The sequence below is a fragment of the Triticum dicoccoides genome, chromosome 3A (assembly GCF_002162155.2).
Source record: "Triticum dicoccoides isolate Atlit2015 ecotype Zavitan chromosome 3A, WEW_v2.0, whole genome shotgun sequence".
Taxonomy (NCBI): Eukaryota; Viridiplantae; Streptophyta; class Magnoliopsida; order Poales; family Poaceae; genus Triticum; species Triticum dicoccoides.
In genome coordinates this window covers 54,637,868-54,643,316 of record NC_041384.1, presented here as the reverse complement: position 1 = coordinate 54,643,316, position 5,449 = coordinate 54,637,868, and positions in this window count along the sequence as shown.

Genomic DNA, 5,449 nt, shown 5'->3' with positions numbered 1-5,449 from the left:
TTGCATCACACAGCGGCGATTGTTGACGAGGTGGATGCGAAGGCAGTGCCGCTGGGGATCTCGCCATCGCCCTAGTTCGGGTGGGTGCAGAGGAGGTGGGGATTTTGCTTCCACCTCTCACGATTGCAGCAACACGCGGTTTCCAACGGCGTACGGTTTTTCTCCGAACACGTGTCGACAATCCAACGGTCGCGCGTAATTTCCAGTCAATGGCTGTCACGGCGTGAATTAGCATCCGGATGACGCCTAGCAGACGCCATATTGTACATGGTCAGTCTAGGATGAAAGTCTATTTATCAACTTGGTTAATATGGTTGCAATCAATCTAGCGGGTGCTTCTTTCACTTCAATATTTATCATTGATATTGGCAGTTCTCTAGTACTCCATTTGTATTACTTTTATCTATTTATCCACCATGTTAATTTGAGTACTTGTATTGTTTTTGCTTCTGACTTTATTCCTATGCTGCATGCTGCAGACCACAACGCCTCAAACTGGACGTAAACGTTCTGGAACCTTTGACTAATACTTTTTGCTAGATCTTAGGTTTCATCACCCATATACCGTCACATACTATAACAAGGCTATTGTTTATATTGTCATCAAGCATGTCTGATCGTCTGAAAGTTAAGCTTTTCTGACCTTGCACTTGCACGCAACTGCTATCATTAATGCTTAGAAGGGGCGAGTGATTGCCCTGTTTGTTTTGCTCAAATGAAAAGAAAATTGTTTTGTTACTTGAAACTTGTTTGAGTGGTAAATTATTTTCTAAGTTCTTAAGCATAAATTTATTTATTTGCACATGTTGCAATGCACGGGCCTTTTTGCTATATAGTATATAAAAGGAAATAGAAAAGAGGGACCGAGATGGGTGGTCCATGATACGTGGTAAACATAGGGGGCAAAAAAAAATTTAGGGGGCAATGGATGCTCATACTGATTTATGTGATTGCAGGTGGGTGGTCCAACCGATTCAAATTGTTTCCTACCAAAATTCAGTATGCATGTATTGCGGGTGTTCATTGTACAACAGATATAGATAAAGCGTGTATTGTTCGTCTTATGTGATTTTCACAAGTGCTAATATTATTTAAGATATTACTACGGCTTTGCTTCTGCTTGACTAATGTAGTGTTCCTATATATCCCCTAAATATAAATATAGGATGAACTATCTCCAGTTGGTAGTAGCATTCACGGTCTATGGGTATGGTGAACAACCATCATCACCATCACACATCAATAGTATGAGATGCTCTCCTCCGTCAACCATGGCGCCATCTCAAGGAACTGTTCCTTGTCGTAGTTATCAGATATCTCCACAAAACGGAGTCTTGGCGTGGACAAGCTCATGTGGAACCTTTCATCGGGTGCGTTGGGGTCTTGAAAGATGTCGGTGTGGCAGTCGTTGATGGCGAGGCGCTCCAGCGAGGGCGACACCAGCGCGTCCCCGTGGAGGCTGCAGAGCACGAGATCCAGCCGCAGCAGCGCCGGGCAGCAGGAGAAGTTCAGCTGGCCGCCTCTGAGGCAAACGGCGTCGAGGTGAATCGTCGTCAGATGCGGTGAAGCGAAAGGGAGGGCGCGCCGGGGCTTCCACCGGGTCTCACCGAAGCAGGCCCTGAGCGAGCGGGCGCGGCCCGCCCGCAGGGCATGCCTGACCCAGTCGTCGACCTGGGCATTGACCTCGCGACGGTGGCGGTAGTCGTCGAAGTTGCAGTCGCAGTCAAGCAGCTTGCAGTAAGAGCAGGCGAGGCGCACCTCGACGTCGGCGTCGATCTCCAACGAGTGCAGCGGCGGCGCGGAGCCGAGGTTGCGTTCGAAGATGAGGTTGTTGACGAAGAGGAGGAACTTGGCGCCCTCGCCGCGGACGCGGATGGCGGGGACGGATTTCCAGAGGTGGCTCCAGCGGCGGGCGAGGCAGCACGTCTGCACGGCCTCGCGCGAGGGCAGGAAGGAGAGCACGTGGCAGAGGACCTCGTCCGGCAGTGGGCCGAACATGTCGACAGGGCAGCTCATCTTTGCAGATCGGTGCGGCGGCTGCAGACGGCGATGCCGGAGAAGGAGGTCGATTGAAAGGAGTCCCATGTACGTCCTTATATATCTGGAACCTGACACTACTATTATTTAGGGAAACCCCAGCTCGTAATAATAATTAATAATATATAAGATATAAGAAACAAAGCATCTACGTCCTACAATTTTGGGATCTGTTACCCCTCCCAAAAAAACTGGGATCTGTTTCCTTAATATTTGGATGTTCTTCATTATCAAAATTGAGCAGGTGCATAATTTGCTTCCATGATAACGTTATGATTTCTTCTGTGGTGCACCGATCCGTCATCAGTTTCCTTAAAATCCCGTATTTTTGTTTCCTAAAACCTGATTGTTTCCATGGGCGCTCAGACCAGCCCGTGTACAGCCCCTCCCCACATCGTCGTCGTCCACAGCCACGAGCTCCGTCGGCGCCTAGGGTAGGATCCTGGCGACCTCCACTTCCTAGAGCTCCCCCGGCTCATCTACTCACTGACGAGAGGGGCTGCACCGGCTGCCTCCTCCGTCCTGTCATGTGAAGGTAGTGGTGACCAAGTCACCTCCTCTCCTATCTTTTCTTTGGTTGGGATCTCATTTTGCATGCGGTGTGTGCTTGCCGAGTCGTTGTATGCAAATTTTACCATCAAATTTGAGCCACGCGTATTGCATCTTTAGTTATGTCCACGATTCCTCACCTCAGGACCGTATTCAATTTGGTGGTGACTGTTTCTGAATTTTTATGTGTAATTTCCTTTGCAGGTTTACTACTGTCCGTTTTCTGCTCTTTCAGATCCAGCCAAGCTTTTCGATCATCTCTGTTGAAATTTCAGTACACCTCAGGGTTTCCAGACTGTCAAGTGTGCCCGCTGCAGTCAGGTTGGCTTTATGTCAGATCATTCTTCTTTATCTAGTAGTTTGATAACAGCTTATTTCCTTTTCTACTTGCCATCGGGCTCTTTAACTTCAGAATTATTTTGGCAATTTCCCCAATAAGTGTGTTCCGACTCAAGATGGCAATGGGGCCCCGAAGCCCGTGTCCCCGTGGGTTTTTACCCTATTAGGGGACGGGGATGGGCACCTTTTCATCCCCGCAGGGCTGTTATTGGGCACATTATACAACCCGACATGTTTCATGGGTTTACACCCGTTTCGGTAGTCCCTGAACCCGAAACCCGGGAATACCCGCGAAATTACATTATTTTTTTATCACCGTAGCCATCTTACCCCCGAAATCTAAGAGACCTTGATGTGTTCACAAGATTGGATAAGAAACAAATATAAAGGTGTGTCTTTCTTTACATATCATCATAAAGTTTATCATTATCTTGTTGCAATGTTTCATAAGATGTTCATTACTACTTATTCGATTCTCATAGATGCTGACAATGAATAAGGACAAAGCTTTTGGAGTTGTCTTCAAGACATTCAAGAGGGAATGCAGGTGAAGTACAGGTACTTGCAAATTTCATATACTAATCTGCATATTTTTCTCATGTTTAACTTTAGCTTGAGCAAGTTTTGATCTTCCCCAGTACTTGGCACTTTGATTTGGCATTGAAAGATTTGAAGATGGTCGTTTGGAAGCTTGGAGATGTGAAAGATGCCATGATGATTCCAACTTTAAAGTGATTTGTGAACTATAAGTTCTATTTCAGAACTTATATAGCTGTTGAACCATCTACTATTATTTTTTGTTGAAATTTACTCAAGTTATGTTGCTGAAATGTGCTTGTTTTGCTGTTGAAATGTTATTCTTTGTCGTCACTATGTTTGTTTAAATATTTTGATTTTATCGTGGGTTCCCCATGGGTTCCCCGAAACCCGATGGGTTTAGGGGACGGGCGGAAAACTAGCCCCGCACACGGTGATGGAGACGGTGACGGGTTTACTATTTTCTCGTGGGGATGGGTTTGGGAAGGCAAAACCCGATGGGTTTCGTCCCCGTTGCCATCTTGAATTCCGACTGACATTGATCTTCGGTCCTTCAACAATCTACTATTGGTTTAGAGTATTGTAAAAAATTATGCATTATTTGAGAAGTTAAGTGTTACCGTATAATTGTTGTCGAATTTTTACATGAATCTGACTCAAGAAACAGCTAGAATTATTGTTTACATGAATTTGACTCAAGAAAAAAAAATACTACTGCATAACTGAATATAAGTACAAATTTTCTGGAACACAGGTCCAGCGTGAATTTCTTTGGGTCATGTTTACTTTATGGAAGAGCTTTTTTAGGTAGAGAGAAGCAGTATAAGCCTCGTCTAACCGTTGACTCTCCCTCACTAATTCCTTCCTTCCCGTGCATTACCAAAAGGTCTATCACGAGAAGGAAGAGGACGAACGACCCCCACGACAACAATCGGCATTCTTCTTCTCTCATATGGTGGAGTCCCGACAGACTTAAAGTCAACCCGAGATGTCGTTTAAATGTCTTTCTAGAAATCCGGGCTACTAGATATTTCATATATATTCTAGCACAAGTTATGCTAAAATTCACGGAAAAATCTGGCATGACATTTGCTAAAAAAGGACATATCGAGCGCCTGAAATTTGCCGGAGCGGAAATTAATCAACACACCGGCAAAACATAGGCCACTCGGATTTTCCCTGCGATACAAAGATGTCCCTTCTCTCATATATCCGAATCAATTATCATAAGCATTCGCACATGAGCATAAACTGGTGCTCATTGCATCTCAATGGTTCAATATTGACAAAAACATTTCAATGTATCTTATAACCCGAACATTTCATTTGGTTAAGAAGCATAACTAAATATCCTAGTTCTACTCTATTCAACACCGAGGAGTAGAGAAGGAGGAGGTGGACTTTTAGCTCACCGCCTCGGGTGTAGAGGAAGTAGCTAAAGGTAGCTCGGATGACGATCACTCCAAGGAGACACGACTCTACAAAGCCTGCATATTGAAAAACAAAATTACAAAAAAATTCTATACCTATTAACTAGTTTTCTATCCTATTCAAAATACTTTTTTATATTCAAAAAAGCTATTCACCAATTTTCTATTACTAAAACTTTTTTATATTACTAAAATTACAAACTATTTCTAAAACATCCTAGTTCTAGCCCTAACATTTACTAAAAATACCTTAGTGAAACCCTATGTCTAAAACAGCCTAGTTCTAGCCCTAACATTTACTAAAAATACCTTAGTGAAACTAGTTCAATTAATAAACCTAACATAAGTAAATTAAGCACTTACTAAATTCCATTGTATTGAAAAAACAGTAAAAAAACTATGTGAAACTAGTTCTATTAATAAACCTAACATAAGTAAATGAAGCACTTACTAAATTCTATTGTATTGAAAAAACAGTAAAAAACTACATTATCATTGAGGAGAGATGGAGGGAGGCAGGAGGGAGGAAGGGGTGGGAGGCCGAGGGAGGAGGGGTG